The sequence below is a fragment of the Symphalangus syndactylus genome, chromosome 18, assembly GCF_028878055.3.
Source record: "Symphalangus syndactylus isolate Jambi chromosome 18, NHGRI_mSymSyn1-v2.1_pri, whole genome shotgun sequence".
Classification (NCBI taxonomy): domain Eukaryota; kingdom Metazoa; phylum Chordata; class Mammalia; order Primates; family Hylobatidae; genus Symphalangus; species Symphalangus syndactylus.
Window position 1 is genome coordinate 73,788,600 of NC_072440.2, and position 19,669 is coordinate 73,808,268.

Sequence of the window (19,669 nt, forward strand, 5' to 3'; positions counted from 1 at the left end):
GTGGGAAAAATAATTTGATACAATTCAAGACCTATTCATGAATTTAAATTAAACACATGTGCACATACCCACACACCTCTTAGTATACTGGGAATAAAAGCGATGTCTTTCACTTAATAAAGGCTGTCTTCAAGAAAATCTGCAGCAAACATCATTCGAACATTTGGTAGGAGCACATTTGAATATAGCAGCCGTTCCTTTACATGGTAGAAAGGCAAGAATGTCCACTATCACTCATCTACCAACACTGGAGGCCCCAGCCACCCAGCATGGCATTAAAAGGAAATAAAAGCATAAGAATTGGAAGGCAAAAGCATATCTGTCATTATTCACATTTGCTATAATCGTCTACATTGAAAACCCGATAGAATGTATAGGCAAATCATTCACTGTGATAATAGAGCTTCCCCGTGTGGCTGATTATGCTAACACTAAAAATTGATCGCCTTTCCATACAACAGCAACAAATAATTCAAAAAGAATTCTTAAAAGAGATGCCATTTACAACATCAATAAAATCTTAAGGTACTTGGAAATAAATCTAATTAAAGGTAGGCAACACCTGTATGTATAAAATGGTAACACTTAACTGAAAGATTAAAGAAAACTGAAATAAATGGAAAGACAACCCATGTTCATGAATAGGAGGCTAATATTGCACAGCTGCCAGTTCTCCCAACTGATCTATAGCTATCCATAGGTTTGATGCAAATAGAAAAAATGCCAATAATTTATTTCTTCTTTTTATTTTATTTTGTTTTTGTATGTATTTTCATAAACTTTTTCTAACATTTATATAGAAAAGCAAAGGACTTGAAATAGCCAAGTTACTCCTAAAGATGTATAAAGTGACAGGAGATGACATCTAGAATAGCAAGAATTATTATAAAGCAATGGAAATGAAAACAATGTAATATTGTCCCAGGGACTGACAATTTATCTATGGAACAGAATAGAGAGCCCAGACATACTTGATACGTGATAGAAGTAGATTTGGCCCGACACAGTGGCTCATGCCTGTAAACCCAGCACTGTGGGAGGCCGAGGTGGGCAGATCATAAGGTCAAGATTTTGAGACCAGCCTGACCAACATGGTGAAACCCCGTCTCTACTAAAAATACAAAAATTAGTCGGGTGTGGTGGCATGCACCTGTAATCCCAGCTACTCAAGAGGCTGAGGCAGGAGAAACACTTGAATCCAGGAGGCGGAGGTCGCAGTGAGCCGAAATCACGCCACTGCACTCAAACCTGGGTGACAGAGCGAGACTCTGTCTCAAAAAAAAAAAAAAAAAAAAAAAAAAAGTTGGATTTGCAGATTAGTGAGAGGAAGAGAAATAAAATCAAATAATGGTGCTTGGGCAATTGCTAGACCATATGGAACACAAAAAAAATGAGATTGGATCCCTAACTTAAACCATTCCAAAAGGCAATGTTATGCATTAAATTGTAAGAGGGAAAAGTAATACTTTCAGAAGGTATATAGGATGCTATCTACCAAATCTTGGGGTAGAGGAGAATTTCATAAATAAAACAAAAATAAATAAATATTAATAAATCTGACTACATTAAGCTCAAGATGTTCTCATCATCAAGACACAAGAGAAGAGGCACAGTGGCTCAGCCTGTAATCCCAGCACTTGAGAAGGCCCAGGTAGGAGGATTGCTTGAAGCCAGAAGTTTGCAACCAACCTGGGGAACAAAGCTAGACCTTGTCTCTATAAATTTTACAATTAGCTGATGTGCCTGTAGTCCCAGCTACTCAGGAGGCTGAGGCAGAGGAATCACTTGAGCCCAGGAGTTCGAGGTGGCAGTGAGCTACGACTGCACCACTGCTTTCTAGCCTGGGTAACAGAGGCCCTGTTAAAAACAAAACAAAACAAAACAAAAAACAAAAAGAAGACACAAGGAAGAGAAAAGATAAGCCAAAGACTAGAAGATATTTGCAAGATGTGTAACTGACAAAAGATTAGTATCTAGAATATATAAAGAATTCCCACATATTAATAAGAAAAATACAGACAACTATATAAAAAATGGGCAAAGCCATGATTAGATATTCCACTAAAGAGGAAAAAAACAAATGGTCGATAACTATATAAAAAGATACTCAGTAGTCATAAGAGGAGTGCAAATTGGTTCAATCTCTGGAAGACAGTTTGCAATTATTTTGTAAAGTTGAACATTCCCATATCTTATGACTCAGCAATGCACCTTGCACGTGACCCTGGGACATAAGCAAGAACATTCATGACAGCTCTCTTCCTAATGGCCCCCGACAAATGTAAGCAACCCATACATCTGTCCAGAGAAGAGTAGGTTCATACAGTGATTATAGCACAATGATGACATGAATGATTCTTAGAAATGTAATTGAATGAAAAATCAACTATCAGAAGATAAGATTCTATTTTTTTAAAGCTCAAGTACTATAAACAGAAATAGCAGATACAAAATTCAAGATAGTGGTTATTTCTGGGAGGGAGGTAGCAAAGGCATAGGAGGGGAAGACATAGGTAAGTGTCAGTAACAGGTACAGAAATTTGTTGGAATACTTGGGGTTGAGTGGGTGCGGGAGTGGGTTCACAGCTGTTTATTATACTTTATGGCTTACATATAGGTTACACATAATCTTTTGCATGTATCAAATATGACATTAAAGGTAACGTATAGTTTACAAGTTTAAAAATTGGTTTCCATAACAGATTCTTATTCTCCAGTTTTCAGAGCTTTGACTTCATTTGGCAGAAATTAATTATTTTGATCTGTTATGCCAGGAGAGCATTGCTGGCCACGTGGTAGGAGTGGGGTTCTCCTGAAAGACAGGGTGGGATGAGGCTGTGATGAGCCTCCCCTTGGAGAGGAAAGGGTGAGGCAGGAGTCCAAGCCTAGCATTGCTGGCTGGAGGAACCTGGAGCTCTCTTCCCAGGCTGAAAACTTTGGGACTTTCCACCTTTGAAGTTCTGGTTAATATTCTGTTTCCCTGAAAACGAGTGCAGGGAATAACCTTACAATAACCATGGGCTGGAGGTTTGTCCTTAGGGGGAATGAGGAATGGGACAAAGGACAGGAAGGACAGGTTCAGCTGAGCATGGGAGTGGGGGTGGAGAGGGGACAGTTCATGCTGAAAAAGAAAGGCAGATAGCCACTCACTTAGAGGCTGCTGGGAAGACGCTGAAAGAAAGCAGGGGAGGCCCTGAGGCCCTGGAGATAAAAACATGGGTTCTGGCTCTGCTACTTCCTTGCTGGATAACTTGGGTAAGAGACTGTCTTCACATCTGTAAAATGGTCTAATAATAATGGCAGCACTCCTCGTAATAGCTCTCAACAAATGTAAACAACTCAAACACCTGTCCAGAGAACAGTAGGTTTATACAGTGATTATAGCACAATGATGACACGGATGATTCTTAGAAACATAATTGAATGAAAAAGTCAAGTATCAGGAGATAAGATTCCTTATCTTCATACCTCCCTTTGTTGCATGGTTTTTGCGACAATAGGAAATATATTTTGTACATTGCCTGCCACACAGCACCCATCAATAATACAGACTTAAAAAAATAAGACCGCCTAAAAAGAAGCTTTAACAAGAAACTAAGCAATTTGAAATGGCGACTATGGCATCGTAAAGGCCAGCTGGAATCTGGAGGAAATATGGAGACCTCCAGCATACTCTATATGCCACTATAACAATTTCTTCAAGGAATAAAACTGCCCCTAGAAACAGTAAACCATCCAGCAACTGTGTATGAGACGTGCTTATGGCTGTTAAGTAGACTTTTACAAGCTGCATTCTCTTCCTGTAGTGCTATGAGAAGTCATCAACAAGTTTCCTGTAGAGCAAGATGGACTTGTTCACACATTTGACATTTCAATAATGTACACTTGGGCCCAAATAACTCAAGTTGGGACGGTTGGTGATTTGGGCCTAGGGATTGTGCTCTTCCTGCTTGAAAAGTGGAACCCTTGAGCAGCAACATTAACTCTTCCTGATTCTAACATTTTACAACTTTCAAAACTGGGTAATTAGAATCTTAGAGTGCCCATGACTGAATCTTAGAACCTCTAAAGATCTCTCTCTCTCTGTGTGTGTGTGTGTGTGTGTGTGTGTGTGTGTGTGTGTGTGTGTGTGTGTGTGTCTGTGTGTTGGAAGAAGGGGTTGGGGCCAAGAATACCAAAGCAACAAAAGTAATATGGGATGAATGAGTTCAAAGTCTTGCAAAAGGGACAAGATGTTTCTGAAGCCTGAAGTACAGAGACCCAGAGATGGTTCATCAGTGATGCTACATGCCTGTTTGATGAAACTTTTTTTACATGTATTGGCCCTTTGCATTTCTTCCTTTATGAATTATTGTTAATTAGTATGTTCATATTTTTCTTATTTAGTTATAATATCTCTGTTGCTATTCAGGATATCAACTCTGTATTTTGCATACGTTTTTGCAAACTTTTGCCCTCAGATTGTCATTTTTTGTCTGTTTTATGAGGTGGTTGGCCTATCTTTGCATCGCATGACCATACAGTTTAGCTCTTGGAGTGAGGGCCTGTCTTCTAAATTCTGGGAAGATATCACTCAGTGGCTGTCAAAGTGCTCATAAGCAGAGAAAACTAGGGAATTCCCTGATAAATGTGGCCACAAGAATTCATCTTTTTGTTAGATAACCCAGTCCCTTCCCAACTCACTCTCAGCCCATTTCCTTATTTTACACCCGTATAAAAAAACCTGCCTATGCCTGTTATTAAGCTATTATTTCTCAGCTCCAAACTCATCCCTCTGTACTTTGTTGTGATACTGGAATCGGGACTTCCCAACCACAGTGATGTCAGCTGGTTCCCGGTACCCTCTGCCAACTTGGGTGCTAGAGGGAAGCTGTGAGCTGTGAGGCTGGAGGAAGAGAGGACTTGCACCTTCCTGCCTACTTGCTGCTCCAGTGAGCCTCACTGTAAGAATACTTCTTCACCCTTCACCCTAGCAGCAGCAGTTATTTCCTGTGGCAGCAGTTGAATCCATTTTGCAGCTTCTCCAGCCCTGGCAGAACCAGTTTTGATGAGAAACTTCCCTTTTCCCCTGGCCCCCGCACAAAACACCAGCACCAGCTGATATTGTGTGGGCGTTTGTCCCTTCCAAATCTCATGTGGAAATATGATTCCCAGTGTTGGAGGTGGGGCCTGGTGGGAAGTGAGTGGATCATGGGGCCAGATACCTCATGAGTGGCCTAGCACCAACTCCTTGGTGATAAGTGAGTTCTCATTCAGTTCACATGAGAGCAGATTGTTTAAAAGAGTCTGGGACCTCTCCCTTCTCTCTCTCTCTCTCTCTCTCACTCCTTCTCTCCCCATGTAATGTGTCTGCTTCTACTTTGCCTTCTGCCATGAGTGAAAGCTCCCTGAGGCCTTCCCAGAAGCTGAGCAGATTCTGGCACCACACTTCCTGTGCAGCCTGCAGAACCATGAGCCAATTAAACCTCTTTTCTTCATAAATTACCCAGCTTAAGGTATTTCTTTATAGAAACACAAGAATGGACTAACACAAAAAATTGGTATCAAAGAGTAGGGCATTGCTATAAAGATATCTGAAGATGTGGAAGTGGTTTTAGAACTGGGTAATGGGCAGAGGGCGAAAGAATCTGGAGGGCTCAGAAGAAGACAGGAATATGAGGGAAAGTTTGGAATTTCTTAGAGACTGGTTAAATGTTTGTGACCAAAATGCTGATGAAGATATGAATAGTGAAGTCCATGCTGATGGAATTTTCAGATGAAAATGAGGAAGTTATTGAGAACTGGAGTAAAGATCACCCCTGTTTCTCCCTAGCACAAAACTTGACTGCATTGGTGCATGACCTAGGGATCTGTGGAAGTTTGAATTTAAGAGTGATGACCCAGGGTATCCAGCAGAAGAAATTTCTAAGTGGCAAAGCATTCAAGACATGACCTGGCTGCTTCTAATAGTCTATGCTCAGATACAGGAGCAAAGAAATGACCTAAAGTTGGAATTATATTTAAAAGGGAAGCAGAGTGTGAAAGTTTGTAAAGTTTGTAACCTGGCTATGTGACAGAGAAAGAAATAGCATTTTCAGGAAAGGAATATGTTTAAAAGAGTCTTGTGGAAAGGGAATCAATACTACTATCCAAGACAATGGGGAAAAGTCTTGAAGGCACTGAAGGCCTTGAAGTCATTTTCAAGATTTTCCTTGAAGACAAATCTTCACAGCTGCTCCCATCACAGGCCCAAAGGCCTAGGAAGAAACAATGCTTTCAGGGGCCAGGCTGGGGTACCACTGCCTTGTGTAGTCTCAGGATGCTGTTCCCTGCATCCCTGCTGCTCTGGTTCCAGTCTTGGGTTAAAGAGCTCCAGATACAGTCAGGCTGCCACTCCAGAGGGTGTAAGCAGTTTTCACGTGGTATTAAGCCTGCAGGTGCACAGAATGCAAGAATGAAGGAGGCTTGGCATCTCCACCTAGATTCCAGAGGATATATGGGAAAGCCTGGGTGTTCAGGCAGAAGCCTGCTGCAGGAGTGGAGACCCCAGAGAGAAACTCTACTAGGACAGTGCCAAGGGCAAATGTGGGGTTGGAACCCCCACACAGAGCCCCCACCAGGGCACTGCCTAGTGGAGCTGTGGAAAGGGAGCCACCGCCCTCTAGAATCAAGAATGGTAGAATTGGCCAGGCGTGGTGGCTCACACCTGTAATCCCAGCACTTTGGGAGGCTGAGGCAGGCCAATCACGAGGTCAGGAGATGGAGACCATCCTAGCCAACATGGTGAAACCACATCTCTACTAAAAATACAAAAATTAGCTAGGTGTGCTTGCACGTGCCTGTAATCCCAGCTACTTGGGAGGCTGAGGCATGAGAATCGCTTGAACCCAGGAGGCGGAGGTTGCGTGAGCCAAGATTGCGCCACTGCACTCCAGCCTGGCAACAGAGTGAGACTCTGTCTGAAAAAGAAAGAAAGAAGGAAAGAAAGAAAGAAAGAAAGAAGAAAGAAAGAAAGAAAGAAAGAAGAAAGAAAGAAGAAAGAAAGAAAGAAAGAAAGAAAGAAAGAAAGAAAGAAAGAAAGAAAGAAAGAAAGAAAGAAAGAAAAGAAAGAAAAAAAGAAAGAAAGAGAAAAAGAAAGGGAGAAAGAAAGGGAGAAAGAATGGTAGAATCACCGGCAGCTTGCAACCTCAATGTAGAATAGCTGCAGGAACTCAACTCCAACCCATGAGAGCAGCCACAGGCCTGTACCCTTCAAAGACACAGGGGTGGAGCTGCCCAAGGCCTTGGGATGCAGAACATGCATCTCCTCACACCAGGATGCAGGGCATGGAGTCAAAGAGATTGTTTTGGAGCTTTAAGATTTAGTGACTGCCTTGCCGGATTTCAAACTTGTTTGGGGCTGATTGCTCCTTTCTTTTGGCTGATTTCTCTTTTTTGGAATGGGAATATTTACCCAATGGCTGTACCACCATTGTATCTTGGGAGTAAATAACTTGTTTTTGATCTCACAAGCTTATAGGCAGAAGGACCTCATCTCCAGATGAGACTTTGGACTTGGGATTTGGAGCTTGGGACTTCTGAGTTAAGGACGGAATGAGTTAAGACTTTGGGGGACTACTGCAAAGGTATGATTGTATTTTAAAATGTAAGAGAGACACAAGATTTGGGGTGCCAGGAGAGGAATGATAGAGCTTGAATGTTTATCTCCTTCAACTCTCATGTTGAAATGTGATTCCCAGTGTTGACGGTGGGGCCTAATGGAAAGCATTGGATCATGGGGGGTGGGGGAACCCTCATGGTTTAGCACCATCCCCATGGTGATGAGTGAATTCTCATTCAGTTAGTTCAACAACCACATGAGATCTGGTTGTTTAAAAGAGTCTAAGAACTCATGTAGAAAAGCTGCAGGAACTCAACTCCAACCCATGAGAGCAGCCACAGGGCTGCACCCTTCAAAGCCACAGGAGTGGAGCTGCCCAAGGCCTTGGGATGCAGGGCATGCATCCCCTCACACCAGGATGCAGCGCATGGAGTCAAAGAGATTGTTTTGGAGCTTTAAGATTTAGTGACTGCCCTGTCGGATTTCAAACTTGTTTGGGGCTGATTGCTCCCTCTCTTGCCTTGTGACACACCTGCTCCCGCTTTGCCTTCCTCCGTGAGTAAAACCTCCCTGAGGCTCCTCAGAAGCTAAGTGGACGTGGCACCATGCCTCCTGTGCAGCCTGCAGAACCATGAGCAAATTAAACCTCTTTTCTTTATAAATTACCCAGTTTCAGGTATTTCTTTATAGCAGCACAAGAACAGACTGACACACCAGTAGGACAGTGACCCCTTCTCAGAGATCGCAGGTTCATCTTCCTCCTCTTGGTTTCTCAGTTTTTATAATTTTAACCTCTTCCCCTTTGCAAGGGGTGAAAGCTGCTTCCTGCAGTTGTTACCACCATGATATCTTACAGTTCTCTCTTTCTCTCTCTCTGGCTCACTCTCTTAATCTTTTAGTTACCTAGTTAACAACTCTATACTTAATTAACAAATCTTCATGTTAAGTTCTCTCTGGTCAGATAATTGGTGTGATTTCTGTCTACGGACTGGACCCTGACTGATACAATAAATATAAATAGATCATATTTATTGCATGTCATTTTTTGGGGCTTAGAAGTTCTGTATTTCAGACCTCATTTTACCACTATTATATAAAGTAATCAAGGAAACAGTCCCCTGGACTGCCTTCTCTTTAACTCTATTCCCATCCTCTTGGGTTACAAAGTTCTACCTGCTAGAATCCTCTTATTTCCAGGAAATAATAACAGCATTTTAAATTTATATATGCTATTTATAACAGCATTTTCAGAGTTTATGTGCCACATAGATCCTTATTTGGATTTTCTTATTTAGTCCTCCTAACAACACCATGAAGTAAATACTATTGTTAGTATTAGCTCCATTTCATGGACAAAGACATTAATACCCAAAGAGATTAAAAGACTTGCCCAGGAACATACAGCCATAGGTGGCAGGGCCAGAAATCAACTCCAAGTAGGCTAACCCCAGGGCCCATGTTCTTCACCTATTGGTTGCTGCTGGTGTGGAAAGAAACTAGCTCCGAATTCCAGCTCTGCCACTAATGAGGTGAATGACCAAGAGGTCGAAGTATTGGCTGGATGGCTCTTGGGAGATGGCAACCTGAGGAACTGGAGGGAGGGAGACCAAGAGCTGGGTGCTGACGTCATCAGGATAGGTGGGCACTGACCAGATCATTGGTAGATGCCAACAACACAGAATGAGCTGCAAATGAGCTGGGGTTTCCAGAGGGCAGGAATGAAGGAGAAAATGAGCCTCCAATGGAGAGGGCTTCAAGGAAGCACTGTGCTCAGGGAGGACAGGTTTGAGTTTGCACAAGAGGGTGGCATGAGTGTCCTAGGGCTACCAGAACAAAGTACCACATGGGTGGCTTCAACAACATAAATATGTTGTTTTTGCCCTGGAGGCTGGAAGTCTGAGATCAAGGTGGCTCCAGAATGGTTCCTTCCAAGGGCTGTGAGGGAAGGACCTGTTCCAGGTCCCTCTTCTTGCTTGCACAAGGCGTGTTCATGTTAACATGGTGATCTCTCTGAATGTGCATGTGTCTCAACATTTCTCCTTTCTACAAGGACACGAGCCATATTGAATTTGGGATCATTCTAATGACCCCATTTCAGTTTGATTATCTCTGTAAAGACCCTGTCTTCAAATCAGGTCATATTCTGAGGTATTGGGATTAGGACTTCAACATATGGATTTTTGGGTAACACAATTCAACCCCTAACAGGAATGAAGAGAACAGTCAGAGAAAAGGAGAAGGGGATCTTGCTAGACCATGAGTTCCCACAGGTACAGGGAAGAGCTTGGAAAGGCTGAGGGATCAGACAGGAGATGCTATTAAGAGGACTTATATATGGAGGACTTGGGGATGAAGTTGGGTCTTAAGGGATGTTCTGGGAGCCTGGGTTTCTGGCAGTGACTAGGGAGAGCTAGAAAGTTGATGTGCTGTGCCTGACCACGATGGTCACCTTGGGGAAGGTGGTGACCAGTTTCAGCTGGCCTGGGGCCACCGGACAGCTGGCCTTTCTTCCACTCTTGGTAATTTGGTGCCAAGTGGGGAGTAAAGGCCTTCTCAGGGCCCACTCCCTTAGGCAGCATTGAGAGTGGGGGTTCATCTTTATGGAAATAAAGGGACAGGAGGTCTCCTCCAGGGCCATGAAAGCAGAGTTGGTATCACTGAGTGTCACTAACCGTTCTGTGCACAGTAAGGACATGGGACACAGTTCTGGAACCTTTCTGACTCCCCTCAATCAATTAGATTTTCTACCTCTGTCAAGTTTCCTCTTGTAGTCAGCAAGAAAACAAAGATCCTAAGAACATGGAAGGCCCTCCTGGCTGGTGTGAGGCGCCCTGATGCAGGGAAGCAGGAACCCTTGAGGCTGCAGGGGCTGGGGCCCTTGAGAAGAGGCAGGCAATGTGGGGAATTTTTGGCACCCACAGGAGGGCCAGCTGCACTGTAGGCTGCCCCATGGGCTGGGCTGGATGGAAGGAGCTGTTGAGGGTCAAGTCCCTGGGGCAGCTCCCAGATAAGGGGGACCTTGATGGCCCTGGATCCAGGGTTGACAATCCCTCACCGTCCGAATCCAGTCAGCTCTCCTCATCTGCCTCCCCCACAAACCTCAACTCCTCCCTGACCTGCCAAATAAGTCTATTTGGTGTGAGTGGCCCTATGTGTCCAGTTAGCTCCCCACCCCCATGCCAGTCACCCCGGGCCACATACTTACCACTTCCTCTGTCATACTATCAAACTGTCACTAAGGAAACTATCAATTTGAAGGAATCAAATGATGCAACAAAGAGTCTGGATAAAACCACAGTCTAGAGAGAAGCAGGGTCTCATGGAGACCGCAGGGGGCATGTGTTTGAAAGTAGGGACAAAGTCTGAACAATCCATGTATGCTGGACAGGTCCCTGCCAGTGGCAGTGAGGTGGGGATCCTCAGGACAGGAACAGGCGTCATGTGGGTCCCTCCCACTTCTCTGCCAGCTCCCAGGGCTGTATAGGGCCCCAGCCCAGCCTGCCCTCTCTGAGCCCAGTACACCACACTAATGTCTCCTGGCTCCTCCACTGGCACCACTGCCCTTAGAGTGTCCTCGTTCAGATGCAGCTTCATGTCCAAGCCACACTCACAGGGTCTGTCTGTCCAGGTCCCTCTTGGGATGCCTCCCACAGAGCCCTGCATTCTCACCTAGAGCAGAGCCTCCAACCCCACAGAAAGAACAGCGTTCTCAGGGACAACCTGCCTGGTTCCTGCCCCCTGGTTCCCCTGACCCCGAGACTGGCAGCTCAGATCTATCCCCTGGGACCTGCCCTGACCTGAGTCAGGAGGGACTTGCAGGGGGAAACTTGCTGTTGCCCAGTGCTCCTTAATTCTCTGTTCTCATTCTGGTGCCAGCTTTGTTTCCGACAGCTGGGGCCCACTTACATCTGACAGCTGAATTCCTACGTTCCTTCCCATGGCCTAGAAAGATCAAGGTGGAGACTGCCTTGCCCTTCCCCATCCCTGTTCCCCTCCTACCTTTGCACCTGGGGCCCAGCTCCCTGTTGACAGCCGGCCCTTCAGAACAACCCTGCTTTTCCCATCACTGTAATCAGCCTGCGGTGGGGACACCCCTCTCTTTGGGCAGCTTCTACTTGCCAACAGTAATGGCTTGAAGTCCCTCAGCCCTGAAGCCTCCTACCTGGAGATCTTGAGAAAGAGCCCCATCTCTAAGAAGGGAGCATTGTTTCTTATGAAGGGGTTTTCCTGCAACTTCTCACTCGAGAGCAGTTGTTGTATCTGCCTCTGCGGTAGATCAGACACTGATGGCTCTTATCTTCCTCATGATTCCAAACCACACAGTTCGGTTCTTTCGGTTCTTGGTATCTCCTTTACCACCTTGGCCTGCCCCTGAAAAACAGAACGTGGTCTCGGGAAGTGGAGGTTTGGGCTGCCTGCTTTCGGCTCAGGATGCTCCTGCTGGTGAGATGTGTGTTGGGCACTTTTCTGGCTTTGGAAGAGCTAAAGGTTCAGGGCAAAGTCACTGAGATGGTGCAGGGATGACGGAGAGGTGAAGCAGACAAAGAAGTCCTTCACGAAGGAGGACAGAATACACAGCATATTAGCGAGTACAGCAGAGTGCTGTCAGCTGCAAGCAACTGAAAAACCACTGAAAGTAGCCAAGGAACAAGGGGTTTGTCATTGCTCAGACACAGAGTCTGGAGACACAATAGTGCCATGCAGGGCTATGTAGGGTCTCAACCTCTTCAAGAACCCAGGTGCTTCCCCTCTTTGCGCTCTAACAGTTCAGAATCGGAGTGATGATGGCCGAGGGGACTCCAGGTGTCACATGCAAAGGGTGATGCCCAGAGGTAGAAACAACATCTTCCATTGTCTCATTGGCCAGGTTGAGATCACATGATCCTTCCTAAGCCAATCACAGGAAAGAAGAAAATTACTGTGAGTAGCTTCAACTAATCAAGTTCCACCTTCTTGCGACAGGGGACAGGAAGGTATTTTATATCCAAGATCTGATTTTTCCAAGTTCTTTGTTTCTTGAAGGTTTATTTCCTTGTATTTTATATCCAAGATCTGATTTTTTCAAAGATCTTTGTTCCTTGGAGGTCTATATCTATTGTTGGTTGTTTCTGCTGACTCTCGCCCATGGTGGCTTGTTTCCTTGGGAGTCTGGTGATTGTTAATATGGGTTCCTACATGGGAGCATGTGGCTATGTGGAAAGTCAGTGTGGTTCAATGAAAAGAAATAGTGTTTTCTACAATCAACCAGAACCTTGTGCCTGAGTGACATCTGGGATCCAGCTGTTTCATTGCTCCTCCATTGACTGGCCAACTTGGTGTTTGTACTAAGTCACGCTGTTGCACGTCTATATTGTCATGTCTGTTCCCTGTTAGCTCGGCCACCTGGAGGGGAATATGGGAAGCAGGAGCCAGGAGCAGGCAGACGAGCTTGTTCTCTCTCCTACGCCCTGTCTTCTACCCTCCACTGCCTTCTACCTGCTCTGCCAGGAACCCCACCCCTTCCCAGTTCCTGAGATTTCATTATATAGAGGAAGTCAGTGGCAGGAGGGCAAGGTCTTTGCCTTTCATAAACAGAAAGGAGACTGTTGATGTATCCAGGGGCTACAGTGAGAAACAGAGATGTGAGTTTCAGAGTGAGTGTGTGGATGAAATTCTCTGTGGGAGACGCAGCTCAGTTTGAGATGAGCCGAGAGAACGTATGGGGTCTTGGAAACACCGCCACTTGAGGGATGGGCAAAGAAAGAGGAAATGACAACAGAGAGTGTCAAAGATCCAACAGAATGAGCTTGTCCAACCCTCGGCCTGTAGGCCACCTGCAGCACAGGATGGCTTTAAATGCAGCCCAACACAAATTCATAAAAACATTATGAGATTTTTTTTGCGATTTTTTTTTAGTTCATTGGCTATCGTTAGTGTTAGTGTATTTTATGTGTGGCCCAAGACAATTCTTCTTTTTCCAATGTGGCCCAGGGAAGCCAAAAGATTGGACACCCCTGCACTAGAGAAAGGGAAGAAAACAAGCAAGTGCGGTGTCCTGGAGGCCAAGGCACAAACAGGTGTCCAGAAGTAAAGGCTCCACGATGCCAAATTCTGCTGCAACCGAATAGGAGGTAGTTCTAGAACTGGGCAAAAGGAAGGTCCCTGTGGACAAAGCAGCGTTTGTGGAGCAGGTTTCACTGGGTTGGGGAATAAGTGAGAGGAAAGAAATGCTGACAGTGAGTGCAGATGGGCCCTTTAGGAATGCTGAGTACACCCTCTGCCTGAGCAGGTGTACCCTGACCATCCCAGTTAATGCTGGAATCTGCCCTCCCATCACCCATCTAGTCCCCTAATGGCTCCACTTCTTTGTTCCATTGCACTGACACTCACCTTCCAAAGTGCCATTTGCCTTGTATTCTTTACTAATGTAGTATGTTCATTGTGGATTGTGTATCTCCCCAGCAAGACTATATAACAATCTCAAAGGCCTTCATTTCTTTTGGTCACCAATATGTCCTAAGTGCCCAGAGCAAGGGCTTGCCTCCCAGTAGGTGTTAGAAGGGTTGGTAGAATGAACCGAATGACTGAATGGGGAGAAGGACAGGGTTTGGGAAGAAGCCTGGGGCAAAAAAAAAAAAAAAAAAAGGTTTCTGCTTTTAGAGCTGGGTACAGCTTGATTATTTATGGCTGGGGGAAAACAACTTGGTTTGAAAACATGGAAGAGAGAAATGGGAATTCATGACGCAAGGTCTTAGGAGAGATGAGTTTCAGAGCAGGCTTGGGGAAAACGACCCGGTTCAAGGAAGCTGGGATGGGTGAAGGTACATACGGCTGGCTGGAAGGTAGGTTTCTGGAGTGTCTTAAATAACTCTACGGGCTTAGGGTCAAGGCCCTGGATATTGGGAATTCCCTGGGTGATGGGTTTGTTTGTTTGTTTGTTTGTTTTTTGAGACAGAGTCTCACTCTGTTGCCCAGGTTGGAGTGCAGTGGTGCGATCTCAGTTCACTGCCACCTCCACCTCCTGGGTTCAAACGATTCTCCTGCCTCAGCCTCTGGAACAGCTGGGATTACAGGTGCGCACCACCAAGCCCAGCTAATTTTGTATTTTTAGTAGAGAGGGGATTTCCCCATGATGGCCAGGCTGGTCTCAACCTCCTGGCCTCAAGTGGGGTTTTTTGAGCAAGAGAGCAACACATCACTCTGGTGACTACTCAGGGTCATTGTGCTGTACAACTCAGGAGACACCATTTACAATCCCATAGAACACAACGGGAATGGCGCCCCCTGGAGTTGTGCAACATGGCAGCCCTGTGAGGAAGGGCAGAAGCTAACAGGGGTGTGAGGCAGGACCTTCTGGTAGGAAGCTCTTGGAGACTTAATTAAGGTCTGACTAGGGGGTTGCAGGAGGGACAGCAGAATGATCACAAATGCAGTCTGACAGCAGGTGGGAAGGTAAGAGGGCATGAGGGCCTGAGTGTAACTTGTTTATGGAAGGACCTTCAGGACCCGGGCTGGCTGCACTAGGGAGATAATAAATTGAGGTTTTGATAGTTGCCGTTACTCAAGAACAAAGAAGGAAGCTCACTTAGATGTGGTAACATTGAAAAAAATATGTGATGGTAGATAAATTCCCAGGTAAGACCCATAGAGGGAATTTAGAACTTACCCCAAAAAGCACTATTGGAAGAATCTGGAACTTTTGAGATTGATGTAGGGAGGCCACACATGTCCTACTGAAATCATCTTTTAGTGTCTTTCCTACTTGATCTAATCGCATCCTGTCTGCTGCATTCAATTCAACTATATCCCAGTCCATTCAATAAACATTAATTGAGCATCTACAATTCCTCAACATAAGAGATCAAAAATAAATGATATAATCCCTGCTCCTGATTGGCTGTCAGGCTAGTGAGAGAGAGAAGCATAAGCAGCTACAACAGAACACGGAAGATGCTCAACTAGGGTTTCTGCAGAGGAACAGGGGAGGGCAGAGGCAGGATCTCACCAAGTTTCTTGTGCATGTGGGGCAATGTTGAGCCTCCCTTGGTCATCTTTCTTTCCAAAGTCCCAGGAGCTGGAGCATACGGGTGAAGAAAGAGTAGAAAGCTGGGACCCAACATTTGCTCCTGGATTCCTCACTGATGCCATAAGAGGTAGCGCTGACCTCAACTCAGCCCCTGAGTGGCTGTGACCTTGGGATGCCACTTGCTACCTGTGAGCCTGGAAGTGGGTCTTGGGCCAGTCCTATTGGAGGTTCCCTTGACTGCATGGTGTTCTCACAGTTACACAGTTAGCCAGGCCAGACAGTAGATCCCAAGGAGGGCAAAAGCCACCACCTCCAAGAAGGCTGCCAGATACATCTTTTGCTCTGCCTGACAAGAACCTCCACAGATTCCAAGGTCTATCTCTGGGGGTGCCTCCTCTGTGGATCCTCTTCTGACCCCCTCAGAGATGAGTCTCTGGCTTCCACGTGCTTCTACTCTGAGTGGGGGGTTCTCCTCCTTCTGCTGCATAGGACAGAGAGGACATCCAACTCACAGGAGAAGCATGCCCTCTCTAAGTTGTAAATTCGATGATGTCATCTCCATATTTCATTGCCTGGCATATAGTAGGTGTTCAGTGCTCTTTGAAAGGATGAATACATTAACAAATGTCAAAATCTTTTTTTTTTTTTTTTGAGACAGAGTCTTGCTGTGTTGCCCAGGCTGGAGTGCAGTGGCGCAACCTCGGCTCACTACAAGCTCCGACTCCCAGGTTCACGCCATTCTCCTGCCTCAGCCTCCCGAGTAGCTGGGACTACGGGCGCCTGCCGCCATTCCCGGCTAATGTTTTTTTGTATTTTTTTTAGTAGAGACGGGGTTTCACCATGTTAGCCAGGATGGTCTCGATCTCCTGACCTTGTGATGCACCCACCTTGGCCTCCCAAAGCGTTGGGATCACAAGCATGAGCCACCGCACCCGGCCACAAATGTCAAAATCTTATATCCTCCACAGTGCCCATGTCACTGCCCCTAGAAGTCTTCCCATGCCTCCCTTACTGAGTCATCTCTCTTTTCCCCATACTCCAGTAGGATGCTGTTTGAATGCCTATGCTAGAACAGGGCTGGCAAACTTTTTCTGTAAGGGACCAGATAGTAAATATGGCTTTGCCAGCCATAAAGTGTCTGCTTTAATGACTTCACTCTGTCATTGCAGCACAAAAACATCATGCAGCCACAGAGAACAAAAATGAATGAGTGTAGCTGTGTTCCAATAAAACTTTATAGGCCAGGTGCAGCAGCTCATGCCTGTAACCCAAGCACTTTGGGAGGCCAAGGCGGGCAAATCACTTGCAGTCAGGAGTTCAAGACCAGCCTGGTCAACATGGTGAAACCCCATCTCTACTAAAAATACAAAAATTAGCTGGGCATGGTGGCGGGCGCCTGCAATCCCAGCTACTCAGTAGGCTGAGGCACAAGAATGGCTTGAACCCAAAAGGCGGAGGTTGCAGTGAGCCGAGATCGCACCATTGCAATCCAGCCTGGGGGACAAGAGCGAAACTCTGTCTCAAAAACAAAAAACAAACAAAAAAAAGTGCACCGACCTGACCCGGTGGTGCCAGGCTTCTCACTAGGCAGTCGGTCTGGCACCAGAATCCGGACTTCTCAGCTACACACTCTGTGCAGGCTCTGGAAGTCTGGCGAGGCCAGGTTTTGCCTGTCCAGCCTGGGCTCTCTCTGGCCCTTCTAGCAGCATCAACAGTGACTTCGGGAGGCTGAGGCATGAGAATCGCTTGAACCCGGGAGGCGGAGGTTGCGGTGAGCTGAGATCGGAGCGAGACTGTCTCAAAAAAAAAAAAACCAAAAAACTATTTATGGACACTGAAATTTGAATTTCATGTAATTTCCAAGTCACAAAATATTATTCTTATTTTGTTATTTTTAAAAACATTAAAAATGAAAAAAAGAAAACATTTTTAGCTCATGGGCTGAGCTAAAAGAGGTTGCAGTCTATGTTTGGTGTGTAGACCAGAGTGCACCAACACCTGCTTGAGAGCTTACTAAGATCGGCTTGCTAACAGGCTTATTTTGGTCTCGCCTATTAGCCTATAAAAAGAAGAGTTAGGAACACAGCCTTTGGATGCAGATGGGTCTGTATTAATATTCTGATTCCAGACTCCCTCTCTCTTTTTCTTCCTTTTCGGTCAAAGTCACTGGGCAGGTCTGCTAAGGGCCAGAAGGCAGTCCAAGGGTAGCCAGGACTCAAACAAGGAGGGTGTGTCAATTTCCTCGGGCTGTCATAACAGAAACTGGGTGGCTTAGAACAACAATAACGTCTTGTCTCACTGTTTTGGAGGCTAGAAGTCCAAAGTCAAGGTGTCGGCATGGCCATACTCTCTGATGTCTCTAGGGAGAATGCTTCCTGCCTTATTCCAGCTTCTGGTGGCTGCTGGCAATCCCCGGTGATCCTTAACTTGTGGGATCCCTCCAGTCACATGACTTTCTTCTTCCTGTGTGTCTTCAGTTATTTTATCTCTAGGGCTGTCTGTCTCCGTGTCCACACTTTCCCCATTTTATAAGGACATCGGTCATATTGGATTATGGCCCACCCCTAAGACCTCATTTTAGCTTGATTACCTCTGTAAAAACGCTATTTCCAAATAAGGTCATATTCTGATGTACTGGGGATTAGAACTTCTGCATATCTTTTTGGGAGACACAAGCCAACCTCATAACAGAGGGTGTCAGTACAGGGCAGGACCCAGCCCAGCATGGAAGTGGGCTATAGTCAGTGGGGCAGGAGGAGGGGAGAAACTATGTAAATACACTGACAACAATAGTGTAGTTTCACACAGCCAAGGAGGGAGGTACAGATATAGACAGAGAGAAAGCTAGAAAGAACCCTGTGGTATTGGATTGGAATTGGCAGTATAAGTCTAAACTCATGGTTTTCAAAATGATAGATATGGAAATAAATATAGCTGGTTGGATGTGGTGGCTCATGCCTGTAATCCCAGCACTTTGGAAGGCCGAGGCAGGTGGATCACTTGAAGTCAGGAGTTCAAGACCAGCCTGACCAACGTGATGAAACCCCATCGCTACTAAAAAAAAAAAAAAAAATACAAAATTAGCCAGGCATAGTGGTGCATGCCTGTAGTCCCAGCTACTTGGGAGGCTGAGGCAGGAGAATCACTTGAACCTGGGAGGCAGATGTTGCAATGAGCCGAGATCGTGCCATTGAACTCCAGCCTGGGCAACAAGAGGAACACTCTGTCTCAAAAAAAGAAAAAGAAAATATAGCTGTAAATACAATACATGCATTTGTTCATTCATTCTCTGGCTCTGTCCAGTGAGAGACCTGAGGGCAGTGACACTTGAGCAGCAGGGAGCAAGATCAACTTGTGTGTGTATCTTGGCTCTAAATACCATTCTCTACTACGAGGAACCCCAGCCCCTTGGAGAAAATTCCCAAGTCTGAGCCCAGGGCACAGTAAATAGGAGAGGAGATGAGCATTTCATGCTGCCTGAAAGTCAGGGAGGGCTTAAAGCACGACGGAGATCATTGAAAAGGACACAGGAGCCCACTTGAAGGAGCTGTCACTGGCCAAAGTTGGCACGATTTGAGCATTAAAATAAATCATGGTAGGAACAGACTGTAAGCCATTTAATAAAATGGAAATTCATGAGTCCACACTGATTAAGTAAGTGAACAAAGAACACAAGAAGGAAAGCAAACTCTTCCTTCGATAGAATGCCAACTATTAAATACAAAAAGAATGGTGGCATTCTATTTATTTATTTATTTAACAATAGCAACTTTTATTTTAGACTCAGGGGGTATACGTGCCCCTTTGTTATCTCATGATACTTTAGAATTTTAGAATAGTTTTTTTCTAATTCTGTGAAAATTGATAATTCATATCCCAAACCACATGGTAAGTGTAATACCCAAGTAGTTAGTTCTTCAATCCTTGCCTCTCTCCCTCACCCCTCTAAGTAGTTCCCTGTGTCTGTTGTTGCCATCTTTATGTCCGTTAGCACCCAATGTTTAGCTCCCACTTATAAGTGAAAATATACAGTATTTGGTTTTCTGTTCCTGCATTAATTTGCTTAGGATAATGGCTTCCAGCTG